Source organism: Lepisosteus platostomus, chromosome 5 (assembly GCF_059453375.1).
Source record: "Lepisosteus platostomus isolate fLepPlt1 chromosome 5, fLepPlt1.hap1, whole genome shotgun sequence".
NCBI lineage: Eukaryota > Metazoa > Chordata > Actinopteri > Semionotiformes > Lepisosteidae > Lepisosteus > Lepisosteus platostomus.
In genome coordinates, this window is record NC_142615.1 from 66,760,710 (window position 1) to 66,774,720 (window position 14,011).

At 37.8% G+C, this 14,011-nt stretch overlaps 1 protein-coding gene and 3 non-coding genes across 4 annotated transcripts in view; 1 reads left to right on the forward strand and 3 right to left on the reverse strand.

Annotated features, from left to right (window-relative positions):
* Window positions 1-14,011, reverse strand: part of LOC148671543 (scavenger receptor cysteine-rich type 1 protein M130-like) — a 401,186-nt gene that overhangs the window by 269,653 nt on the left and 117,522 nt on the right. The gene's annotated exons all lie outside the window — the stretch shown is intronic.
* On the reverse strand, window positions 4,391-4,464 carry trnan-guu (transfer RNA asparagine (anticodon GUU)). Its single transcript has one exon. It is a non-coding gene; the product is annotated as a tRNA-Asn (tRNA).
* On the reverse strand, window positions 6,040-6,111 carry trnaw-cca (transfer RNA tryptophan (anticodon CCA)). Its single transcript has one exon. It is a non-coding gene; the product is annotated as a tRNA-Trp (tRNA).
* Window positions 12,868-12,939, forward strand: trnaw-cca (transfer RNA tryptophan (anticodon CCA)). The gene has a single exon. It is a non-coding gene; the product is annotated as a tRNA-Trp (tRNA).

Consider the following 14,011-nt stretch of genomic DNA (forward strand, 5'->3'; position numbering starts at 1 on the left):
TTAAAAAAATATACACCTGTTTTACATATTCTTGCCATTTTTGGCATATTGTAAGTGGATTGTAACTTCAAATTGATAATTCCTGATCTTTATAACTGTATCATTTCTTTTTACCTTGTTTTATTATGTTTTAATTATTTTTGCATTTTATAGAACTTTTTAATATATTGTGAGCATTTTAGCAAAATTTTTAAATAGGACTATCAATGCTCCTGACTTTTAAACCTGTATTTATTCTGACATTATTCTCTCCAACTGCAGATGAGGAGGGATGCATTTGATTTTTAAATTGGTTGATTTTGGGGGAAAATGTACATTAATTTCTTTGTACGTATCAACAGTGGGAAACTTGGCATTTTGGGATGAATTGCAATCTTTGCTGCAAGGCCCTGAGACTGATATAGAAATGATGTGAGATTTAAATGACACGTTTGATAAATCAGACAGGCACAGTACAACATCTAAAATGGCAGAACCCTCTAAAGTACTGAAATATTTTAGGCACATTCATAATCTACAAGATGTTTTGTGGTTACTGTGTCCTGCTACCCTTTCATATTTTTTAGTGTGCATGAATGTGTCCCACTTCTTTTACTAGTTTTTAAGGAAGATTCTGAAATATCTGATTACGAGATCAAGCCAGAAAAAAAATGATGACAATTAGTAGGAAGAAAGATACAATGTATTGACAATGTAATATGCTTTAAAGGATTAAAAGGAAAATAAATACTTTATCTATGCAAACTAATTCAACTGAACTCCTCTAAACACTATAGCCCGAAGAATTGCCGAAGCACAATGTATCACTTTGGGTGACACTAAAGGAAGAGGAACACAACACTCAAAACCACAAACAACTTATTTTCAACAGCAAAAATATGCTTGAAAATATTTGACAAAAAAAAGAAACCTTACACGCATGGAAACCAATATTTATCTGCTAGGGTAGAATGCAGCAGAGAACAGTAGGGCAGAAGGTTAGTGTAACTCTATAGTGCATCACAGAGGCTGGTCTCTTCCCCTCATTATGCAGGCTGACTTGTTCACAGTGAACTGTCCTCCAGCGATCCTCCTCGTCAGCTGCAATCACTGACATCAGACATGATGTTAATACTCTGACAGCACTTTGGCTGATTTAGTTAATGCGTTTTCCTATTAAACAGGAGATCTTGAGTTCAAATCCCAGTGTTGCCTTTCTTCCTGTCTTGTCTTATAGAATGTATCACTATGGATGATCACGTGCGGCTTGATTTTGTTAAATGCAAGTTTTCATTTTCTTTCTAGAACAACTTGCTTTTCATGAAATTCATACAGCTTGCGAAAGATGAAACACAGATCTTGCTTATCAGTGCAAAACAAATATTACAGGCCGGCAAGAATAAAGTCTTTTTTTTTTACCAAAAGCTTGCAAATGGAGAAAAGGGTTGCACGTGAGTCTCTGGGAGCTGTTAATTGAAAGGTTAGTGGTTCGAGCCCATTTCTCATTATTCTACTTAATTGGATTCCTTAGTAAAACCTTAACCCACTTGATATTTGCAGGAAATGCAGTTGTTTTGTGTGTCAAACTACAACAAGTAAACAAGTGAGTACATTAGTCATTATCACTGGGAATGACCAGTCATGGCCAGCATTCAAGGGAATCATATTCAGCCATGGACTTTGACCTTCAAATGGCTGGCGGGAGAATTCATTTATACTCTCGTTGCACCCTTAGTTAAAATATTTAAAATTACAATACAGATTTGTTGGAGAACTTGAAAAGCAAAAAAGACAGTTGGACAGCATGATTATGTTAGGACTGTACATTTGTATTTCAATACTTTTGTATATTTATCTTAATTTTAATATAGATGTAACCATAAATGCTGTTCTATATATATATAAAGATTGTTGTATTTTATAATATTTTAGCGGAGGGCACAAGGGGGTCTATTATACCTTGCGAAACATCCAAGACAACTATAATAGAGGCTCAATATTTTTTTTAAAAAGTGCTTTAAAAGAAAACCAAAATTTGTATGATATCATCCCTTAATACCGACGTTCAGTCGAAGGATTTGAAGAAGCAACACAGATAGGTGAGTACATTGATTTTGGACCCATGTTTGCATCTGAATAATCTTTCCTCCTGGAAAGAATTAAAAACAGGTCTGTTTTGAGTCTCATGATGAGTCTCTTCTGGATCTGAAAAAAACAGTGTAAATTTGTTTCCGATGTATTTTTCAATTTTATCAGATTTTTTCAGGTGAATGCAGTTGATACGTTCAAGTTTTTCTATGATGACAGGGCCCACACTTAGGGCTCAGTACTGATAACACTGCTGATATTGATGGAGTAGAAATAAGTGATGTATTGGCAGCTTTATCTGAAACGAGAAGTCCTAGAACACCTACAAAAATGTTAGGATTCAGAGGAAGAAATATTTTTCTACCTCACCCAATCCTATTGCATTAACGAGGCTGAAGTTGGCTGCTTATTCAATGCCAGCTTCTTATTCGCGTTTTTCGTTCCAGTGCTGCTGCTGTGATGTTATGCCGCCTTTCGCCTGTAGATGGCTCTCTATAGTCATTTTTAAAAATACTAATCCGAGTGGATTACTGCACATATCCTCAGTAAAGGGGAATATGTAAGTAATGATTATCCAAATTGCATTTTTGTATGAAACACATTTCAGAAAATCGAAAACCAATTTTCAAAACTCACAATAACACAAACTGGCATGTTAGACAACAAGTAAATAAGACAAAGGCAAAACGTGAATTCTCTAAGTCTTAAAATCTTGCATTTTGCAAGAAATGTTATTATAGCAGTTTACAATGGGACATTTAGAACATGGCATATGAGAATATATGGTTAACGGAGGATGAGCAAAGGGTGATGACACTTTCTGCGTATTGCTATGACCCTCCCTCCTGATTATAAAATTGTCTCACAATTCTGCCAATGAGGTGTGAGACACAATGTAACAGACTCTCAAAATCCTGAACTTCAGGAAATGTTGCTGTACCATTTTTAAGATATGACCTTCTGAATATGGCATGAGAGAATTCATAGGGAAAAGCTAATTGCTCTTTCTGTTGTATTGCGATGGCCCCTGTTTAGAAAAAAACATCTCAGAATTCTGACACAAAGGTGTGAGACACAATGTAACAAATTATGAAAATCATGAACTATAAGAAAATTTACTGTACCTTTTTTTAATATGACCCTCTGAACATGGCATGTGAGGATTTATAGTCAACAAAATAGCACCCCTTCTGCTGAATTACTTTTTCCCTCCTTCCTCATTACCAAAACACTGACACTAAGGTAAGAGAGACAAAATCACTCACCACGAACATTTGTAATGACAAAACTTCACTGTTGCATTTCTGCGTTGTGACATTCTGAACATGGCATGTTAAAGTATATAGAAAACCTAGATCAGAACAGGCTAAATGTAATTCATAGTGATTTATATTTTTTTAATTCTTTCTAAATGAAAAAATATGTTTTTCAGTGATTATGACACTTCTGTATTACATAAAATATGCTTCAATGCCAAAATGAATAATAATGGAAAAAATACCCACATTGGACATTCATAGTTGTGATTATAGGAATGTTATATATCAGGTGGGTAGCTGTGTCAGCATGCGTAGGCTGCAAAGGAAAAAGTAAAGGATTATTCCATGCTGAAAAGAGAAGAAAGGAAACATAACGTGTTGGCCGTGGAGCCTTCTTCAGGTGTGAGAAAGACAGGACAGTAAGCAAAGATAATTTCCTTTATCTTTGCTTACTGCAGTTTAAAGACGTTAGGAAGTTTTACGGCTAACAGCTCCACATCAACTTCCTTTTATAACTAACCTCATCAGATCCCTCAACTCCCAACTCTTCCAATTTCTCACTTCAGAGAAGGATAAAAAACTCAATCATCCTCTACAGAGAAAAACCATCAACACCCCTACCACCTCCACCAATCCTAACCTTGTTTTTACTATACCTTCTGACCTTTCCCTTTCACCCCTTTGCATCCTCGGCTAACTTATTTTAAAATTACAATAGACTGTATAGTATTTATGTTTAAAATTAAGGTAAATATGTCAAAATATCAAAATCCAACTGCACAGTGCTATCGTAACAATGCTTGTCAAGTTCTCAAACAAACCTGCATTGTATTTTTAAAATATTTCAGCAGAGGATTCAACTGGAGTATAAATGAAGATTCAACGATAATTTTTTTTGAGTGAATATGGTTTTCTGGGGAGTTGCAATGTTGGGCATTATTGGACATTTCCCGGTGACCCTGACACGTGTTAAACACTCGCATTTCCTGCAAATATTAAAATGGTTATGGTTTCGCCGAGAAATCCAATTGATTTCAGACAACACTTACATTACAGAAGAATCCCATCGCTGGGTGGACTCGAACCACCAACCTTTCAGTTAACAGCCGAACGCGCTAACCGATTGCGCCACAGAGACTGACTGGCGGGTTCTTCTATCGAATCACAAGTTTTCGGTTAAAAAATAATAATCTTACCGTTTATTTTGCCAGCCGGTAATATTTCTTCTGCACTGATAACCAAGAATTGAATTTCATTTTTCGCAAGCTGTGTGAATTTCATCAAAAACGGAAAAAAAGTTTTCCAGAAAGAAAATGAACACCTGCATTTAACGAAATTAAGCCCTTTGTGATTGCCCGAAATGATACGTTCTGTACTACAAGATAGGAAGAAAGACACGGCTGGGATTTGAATCTCGGTTCTTTTGGTTAATAGAGAAGCGCTTTATCCAACTAGGCTACGGTGACAGGACAACCATCACCTTTTACAGCCACTTGGACACACCGCTTTGAGACATCTGCGTTCAGTAAGCGCTGAACCTGCGCTCAGAGCAAATTGCCTCTTTTACATAGCAGCCCCGACACTGAGAAACGAAGAGAACTGGCTTTTATCTGGCATTTTCATGTCCAATGCGTTTGACATCTCCCAAGGGCGACAGAGTTCTTTTGCGACACTATTTCTTCTTCTTTTTTATTTCTGTACGCTTTGATAAAAAACGAGAAATCGTGCAAGGGAAAAATGTCTTTTTTTTTCATAGAGAAAACGTGCACCAGGAAATGTTGTGTTGAGAAGAAATGATTTAACATGATACGTGACCTAATTTATCAGAGCAATTGCTCACCCAGCAAGGTCTGGAGAGGTTGGGGAGTCTGGTGGATGTGATAATTATACGGTGTTGTGGAAGAAAACAGTCTTTCTTTGAATTCTCAGTCAATCGGAATTTCAGTGCGAAACATAAACCCCTTGTCTGATTTAAAGAGATTATATTTTAAAACTCATAAAAAATCAGAAAACACATGTTTCTCACTTTGAAATTTTAGACGGAGCGGTGCATTACTAGTAGAGGCGCTGAGCACACTATGGGGAAATTCAAGTCATGTGAAATGCCAGCGGTTTAATAAACAACGCGTCTGATTTCGGATCATAAGATTATAGGTTCGACTTCTACCTGGCTCGTGTAAATTTTATTATAGCTCCTCAGTAATAGATGTATATTATGTAATGAACCGCACCTGAAAGCAAACGTTGGGTCTGTTTCCTTTGTTTTCCAGCATGAAATAGCAAATCGTTACAAAAAGCACCTGCTAATGTCCAATAGCGGTTTTTTTTTTTTCAAATTACATTTTCAGGCTTCAGACACTTTTTAATAAAACAAAAGTGTCCGGAAACTCATTAACTTTCAGGTTTGCTTGAACCTGTATTAAAAAAAAAAGTTATCTGAAACTTCTGTGATTCCATTATCTGATGTAGCTGTCTCTAAAGTTGGACGTGATGTTAAGCAGATGTGAACTGTGCCTTTTCTCTTAAAAAAAAAACAAAGTTCTTTTTTTCCTCCTCACTCCAATGCTGGAGACTGTAAGCCTGTGTGAGCTCCACACTGCGTGTCCTGTACTGCTCTATTTTGTTTAGATTATCTATGTGGTGTACAGATAGAACTCAACTGCATGATGTGAATTCCGTGTTCAGGACCAGCAGAACCTGAAAAAGTAACAGCTGACCTCGACGTGATTTGAACACGCAGCCTTCTGATCTGGAGTCAGACGCGCTACCGTTGCGCCACGAAGTCACGGCTGTCCATATCTTTGAATTCCCCAAAGGAGACAAATCAGCTTCACAAAAAAAAATCTCCTATGAAGAGCGCAGCTCTTCCAAAGAGAGTCTCTTCTTCCCAGACCACATTTTATTCTTCCTGCGCAGCTCTTGTGCAGGTGTTGTTCTCAATTACAGATCCAGGAACACTGATTGTTTTTTCTATTTTTTTAAATTAAGTACCCCAAGGTGCAACGGTAGCACGTCTGACTCTAAATCCCCAAGTTCATTTTCAAAGTATATCGGAGTCAACTGATACTGATCAGGTTCTGCTGCTACTGAACCCGCAGTCTTCACCTTAAAGTTCAATTCCCCAAGCTTTTTGACCTTATATGTCCATCCCGTCTCGTCAAAAATCGTATTTTCACAGGGTACCCTTCATAAATCGCAGTATAGAATGAAAAAACTCCAGTAGACCTCGGCCGCTGTTGGTGATTTTCCTTTAAAAATAAATGAATCTCTGGAAATTTTACGGAGTATCACTTTCACTGAGACCGAGAAGTGTTAAGCTGTACATGCGTCTTTGTGGTTTGGTTGTTAACCAAAAGGGTGGTGGTTTGAGCCCTTCCAGGGACGATATGAGCCTTTTAATGTACACACCCTCCTCACTTCATTTCTCCACGTCCGGTCTTGTACCGCTAACAAATACAGAGCCCGTAGGAGGCAGTAAGCTCGCATATATAGCTCTCTGTGTATATAATGAAGAAGCAGAGGTTAGTTTCTCATCTGCGCGTTACAGAGCCTTACGCAACTCGTAGTGTACCACGGGGCATCAATCATTCCAGGCGGAAATGGACTCCTTTTTGTTTCTCGAGGGATCATATTAAACATTTCATTAGTATCGAGAGGAGGATCACCATGAAACACAAAAACAAACAGTTTCATTCTGTCTTTTTTAGAAAGTAGCGTTTGTGCTGCATTAATTATATTTTCGTGGAAATATAGAAGTTGTAAATGTTAAAATTTGAATCGAAATGTGGTTTTGAGTTAAATTTTAGCGGGATCATGTGATTAGTTTGTTTGTCATTACTATATATATTGCCATGTTACTAGAATTTGTAACTGAAGTTTACTAGTTGTGTTTTTATGATGATTAGCCATTTGTTGATTACAATATTGTATATAATGTATAATTTGAACTACATATTTTTCAGGTGTGAATAACTGTATATTTTAAGAATACATTTCTAAAACAAATCATTGGCTTTATTTACTAGTTTCTACACCTATAAAATATTTATTTGATGTATAATAGGCCTTTAACTATATATGTATATTAGTCCTCTAAATTTATCCGTATAATATAACTCCAGCCATTTATGTATAATAAACATATAATCATAGATGTCTAATTGACGTATAACGATATATGTATATTTGAATTTCATTCTAGACCAGTTACAGAGCACATTTATACGTCTAAAGTATGCGTTTAATAGCCATATATTCTACATCTTTTGTCCACTGGGATGTGCCGATTTTAATTTAACAAAGCTAGATACACATTTTCTAATGCAGCCTTCATTACAAGACAGTTTGTTTCTCGAAAGCGTGTTATGTAAAAAAGAGAAAAACGAAAATATATAGATGACAATCTTTCAAAGCTGAAGATTTTACTTTTGAAAAATTGACATTTTATGTATGCAGATGCATTCGCTGGTTCTAGAACTTTGCTGTGCTTCCTGAATCATTTTCAGCGTTATAAAGTGGGTGTAGAGGGAGCGATCTCTTTGTAGAGCAGTTGACAGGCTGGAGATGTTCAGACTACTCTCGTTATTTCTCAAATGCTTACATCATTTTTCTTTCACGCTAGGACGCGAGTGTGTACATGGGCTTGGTTTTCGTTTCACTGATTCTCATTGAAGATTTGGGAATTAACGACGAAAGATTCAGTTTGGCAGAAGGTTTGGTTCACAACGATCTTGAAGACACGCCATGTAAGGCAGCGTGTGATGATTTGTACTATAAAAGACCAAGTGCTCAAAGTGACGTCTGCGTTTACCATTTAGACTTTTCCATCTCGGGCACACTTTTAGAAAGCAAAGATAGAGTAGTTGTGTTGAATCACACTAAGACATCTGTTAGCAGAGTGGTGCAGCGGAACCGTGCTGGGCCCTTAATCCAGAAATCGACTGATTGAAACCATCCTCAGCTATGTACATTTTATGCACGATTGATAAGCACACCATCAGTTTAATGAAGTACATTAAAACTGATTTTTCTCTCGTGTGTGTGCAAGCTTCACACTTACAGTACTCTTTAATCTTTACCAATAGCAGATGCCCAAATGTATCTTTGGTTGTTCTGAGATCCTTGATAGTTTCCTCAAATCCTTCAAATGAACATCCATATCAAAGCAATTATGTTTAATTTTATTACAATTAAGGTACATATACAAAATATCAACACACAATTGTATAATGCTCATTTAATAATGATTGTCAAGGATTGTCAAGTTCTCCAACAAATCTGTGTTCTTATTTTAAAATATTTTTGCTAAGGATACAACGGGTGTATAAATTAATTCTCCTGACAGCCAGTTGAAGATAAAATTCCACACGTGAAAATGGTTTTCTTGGACATTGACAGGTACTTAATTGTTTACTTGTAGTTCCACACGAGTAAAATCCATATTTCCTGCAAATTTCAGGAGGGCTTGCGAAGAAATCCCATCAAGTTTTAGCAGAGGTTATGGTTACAGCGGAACAGTCTGAAGCTCGTCCCTTAGTGGGTTTGAACCACCAGCCCTTCATTTAATAGCTGCATAGAGACACACTCCCGTTGCTTTTTGCCATTCACACGTTTGTAATTAAAGAATTATAAAATACTGACATTTTCCTGCCAGCCGGCAGTATATCTTCTGCCCTGACCATGAATAACCAATAACTTTATTTCATCTTTCGCAGTCTGTAATCCACAGAAAAGGAAGTGAATATTTGTATTAAGCTAAATTAAGATGACGGAGATGCACTGCCGTTGTTTTTCTCCACTTTTCGTTAAAAGGAGAAAAATCACTGATATTTTCTTGCGGTATTTCTTCTGTCCTGATTAGCAAGACTTATATTTTATCTTTCAGAAGTTGTATGAATTTCTTGAAGTTCAGAAACAACTTGTTCCACAAAGGAAATGAACACTTGGTTCAAAGTAAATCAAGACATATGTATCTCTCACCGCGTGTGCTCTTATCTGTCCATCTCTCTACTTTTCTCTCACTCTGACAGTCTGTGCAGAGTTTCTGAAGGGGATGTAACACCACTTGGCAAAGAGAAAAATTATCAGAGGCAGAATAATAAATCATTATTCTCTTCTCAGTCTGATTCACAGCTCAGAGACAATCGGACAGAAGCTCCATACTTCTTTTTATCCGTCAATCCAGAACCAGAGGACGTTCAGACAATCCTGGAACAGCCTGGACTCAGGTCACATCTCCCCATTTTCTCCTTCCTCACAGCCACTTAGAGACAGAGAAGAGCTCCTGGTTCTCCTCTCTGTGAACTGGGCTCAAGACTCACTGATCTGTCAGCTGTGGACTCTGTTCCAGGTCAGAAGCAAGAAGCTTCTATTAACCCTTTCCAGGACCTCCAGCCCTTCAGTATTACTTTCTTTACTGTATGTCAATCTCCAAACATGTTTTATAAATGTTTTCTAACACACGTGAGTGTGGAATTATCTTTTAATGTAATAAACACAAGTAGTGACACTCTGGTCAGTACACTGTATATTGATTATTAGTAGCCGATGGGCCAATGACCGTGTCTACAGTAGTGACCAGTTGACCAGTCTGTAGCTCTCAGCAGTGGGACTCAGATCACACAGAAGAAGACCTGTCTGTGTGTGATTCCACACCAGCCCAGGGAATCACCAGCTCTCATATGTCTCTCACAGGTGTCTCACAGTCTTATAAATTTACAATTAGATGAATTATTGTAACAGTTATACATTTAATTTAAATAATCAGACTACCTATGGAACTGAGAGCAGGCTGGAAATAAAACCAGGATACACATTTTAACCTCCAGGATCAGGTTCCTGATCCTCCTGGCTTCTATACTCTGATGATTCGTTTAAAACATTTAAATGCACTTATTACAGGGACTTGTACTCGTTCTCTACTGCTCCACACAGGTACGCCTTGTAACACATTCATCTGCGAAGTAAACTATTTTTTTTCCTGTTTAATGAATTTCATTCCTTGGTTTGTCACTCTCCTTTTACAATTGTTATGATTTGCTTCTCTTCACAGCCCGGTGTATTCTTTTTTTGGGGGGATGTTATATCTGTAAGAAAAGCCCCCCAGGCTCCGGACAGGAGTCTCCTCCAGCGGAGACGCGCTCTGCTCTGTTAGAAAAAGCGCTGTAATGTCACAGACACGAGCCTGAGCACCTGGATCAGAGAGAAAGACCGCGGGAGCGTGCGCACGGAGGAGAGTTATTGATCATTTATCTATCGAAAACCAATTAATTCAATTGAAAAACCGTAGAATAAACGATTAACTTCACCGATTGGTGAGTACTGGTTCTTTTTCTGTTTTTGATCCTGTTTTAAATATCTAGAAAACAGTCAATAAAGACTGTATCGATCAATTACCACAGTGCGTTTAGTGTAAAAAATGTTCAAACCGAAATTAAACAATGATTATTCTTATTATTATTTAGGTAACTGTATCCTAGAGCTAAAAAAATATATTCCAAGTTGATAAATGTATGTACAGTGCCTTGCGAAAGTATTCGGCCCCCTTGAACTTTTCAACCTTTTGCCACATTTCAGGCTTCAAACATAAAGATATAAATTTTTTATTTTATGTGAAGAATCACCAACAAGTGGGACACAATTGTGAAGTGGAACGAAATCTATTGGATTTTTGAAACTTTTTTAACTAATAAAAAAATGAAAAGTGGGGCGTGCAAAATTATTCGGCCCCTTTACTTTCAGTGCAGCAAACTCACTCCAGAAGTTCAGCGAGGATCTCTGAATGATCCAATGTTGTCCTAAATGACTGATGGTGATAAATAGAATCCACCTGTGTGTAATCAAGTCTCTGTATAAATGCACCTGCTCTGTGATAGTCTCAAGGTTCTGTTGAAAGCGCAGAGAGCATCATGAAGACCAAGGAACACACCAGGCAGGTCCGTAATACTGTTGTGGAGAAGTTTAAAGCCGGATTTGGATACAAAAAGATTTCCCAAGCTTCAAACATCCCAAGGAGCACTGTGCAAGCGATCATCTTGAAATGGAAGGAGTATCAGACCACTGCAAATCTACCAAGACCTGGCCGTCCCTCTAAACTTTCAGCTCAGACAAGGAGAAGACTGATCAGAGATGCAGCCAAGAGGCCCATGATCACTCTGGATGAACTGCAGAGAACTACAGCTGAGGTGGGAGAGTCTGTCCATAGGACAACAATCAGTCTTACACTGCACAAATCTGGCCTTTATGGAAGAGTGGCAAGAAGAAAGCCATTTCTCAAAGATATCCATAAAAAGTCTCGTCTAAAGTTTGCCACAAGCCACCTGGGAGACACCCCAAACATGTGGAAGAAGGTGCTCTGGTCAGATGAAACCAAAATCGAACTTTTTGGCCACAATGCAAAACGATATGTTTGGCGTAAAAGCAACACAGCTCATCACCCTCAACACACCATCCCCACTGTCAAACATGGTGGTGGCAGCATCATGGTTTGGGCCTGCTTTTCTTCAGCAGAGACAGGGAAGATGGTTAAAATTGAGGGGAAGATGGATGCAGCCAAATACAGGACCATTCTGGATGAAAACCTGTTGGAGTCTGCAAAAGACCTGAAACTGGGACGGAGATTTATCTTCCAACAAGACAATGATCCCAAACATACAGCAAAATCTACAAAGGAATGGTTCACAAATAAACGTATCCAGGTGTTTGAATGGCCAAGTCAAAGTCCAGACCTGAATCCAATCGAGAATCTGTGGAAAGAGCTGAAAACTGCTGTTCACAAACACTCTCCATCCAACCTCACTGAGCTCGAGCTGTTTTGCAAGGAAGAATGGGCAAGAATTTCAGTCTCTCGATGTGCAAAACTGATAGAGACATACCCCAAGCGACTTGCAGCTGTAATCGCAGCAAAAGGTGGCTCTACAAAGTATTAACGCAAGGGGGCCGAATAATTTTGCACGCCCCACTTTTCATTTTTTTATTAGTTAAAAAAGTTTCAAAAATCCAATAGATTTCGTTCCACTTCACAATTGTGTCCCACTTGTTGGTGATTCTTCACATAAAATAAAAAATTTATATCTTTATGTTTGAAGCCTGAAATGTGGCAAAAGGTTGAAAAGTTCAAGGGGGCCGAATACTTTCGCAAGGCACTGTAAGTAACAGTTTACATGTATTTTTTCCCGTGTTTATAAATCATAAGTATGGTAACCACGGGGACAGGCGCCACGTCACTGTGCGCGTCTAGGTGTATCTCGTTCATCACAAAGAGCGATGTAACGTCATGGGTAGCAACAAATACTAATACTAGTGTATTCATATCAATATTAATGAGAGTACAACTGGTTGTTTTAATGCTAGTGTTCATGTGAGTATTAATGATGATAGCGCTACTGATAGTTTTAGTTTTAATGTTAATATTCATGTAAATATTATTTATAATTATAGTGTTACTGTTAGAGAATTAACAGTAGTATTATTAGTTTTAATACTAGTTATTCTAGCATTACTGTTATTATCTTTGGGGGAATTAAAAGAACTTGTCACGAGTGACCGCGTGGCGCAACGGTAGCGCGTCTGACTCCAGATCAGAAGGTTGTGTGTTCAAATCACATCGAGGTCAGCTGGTGTGTTTGCAGGTGCTGCTGGTGCTGAACCTGGAAATTATACCATGCAGTCAGGTTTTCTCTGTACACCACATAGGTAATCTGAATGAAATAACAGTGCAGTACAGAACACCCAGATAGGAGCTTATGCAGCAGGTCATCTTGAACACGACAAGAGAAAAGGTACACTGCACATCTGTGAAACATCACGTCCGGCTTTAGAGACAGTAACATCAGAGAATGGAAGTTTCAGACTGCTTTTTTGTTACAGGTTCAAGCAAACCTGAAAGTTAGGGAGTGTTTGGTCACTTTTGTATGACAAAGTGTCTGAAGCCTGTAATTATAATTTGCCCTTTTTTAATTGTGGTTGAAATCCACTCCCATGTACCAAGACCTTACAGTATATTCATGTTTACTTAAATGACTAACTTTTGGACTATTGGACATTAGTTGGTGTTTTTTTTTTGTAACGATTTGCTATTTCATGCAGGAAAGAAAGGAACCCAGACCCAACGTTTGCTTTCAGGTGGGGTTCATTTACATAACGTACATCTATTTCTGAGGAGCCTGATTTGAATCACAAAACCCCGGTAGAAGTCGAATCGACAATCTTATAAACCGAAATCAGACGCGTTATCCATTAAACCACTAGCCCATCACGTAAATTAATTGCACCATGGTGAGTTCAGTTCCGCTACTAGTAATACCCCACCCCCATCTTAAATTTCTAAGTGAGAAACGTGTTTTCTACATTTTTTTTTAGTTTTAAAAAATCATCACTTTTAAGCAGACAAAGCCTTTATGTGTCGCTCTGAATTTCTAATTGATTTAGAATTCCAAGACAAAAGCGTTTCGTTCCACAACGGCGTGAAATGATCACGTCTTTCACTCTACTTCTCTCTAGTGGTAAAGCAGATCTTGCTAGGTGAGCATTTGCTCCGGTAACTTAGGTCATTTTTCATGTTAACTCACTTCTTCTAAACACATTTCCTTGTGCATGTTTTCTCCATGAAAAAAGACATTTTTCCTTACATGATTTCTCGTTTTGTTTCATCAAAGTGTACAGAAAGAAGAAAGAAAGGAAAAGTG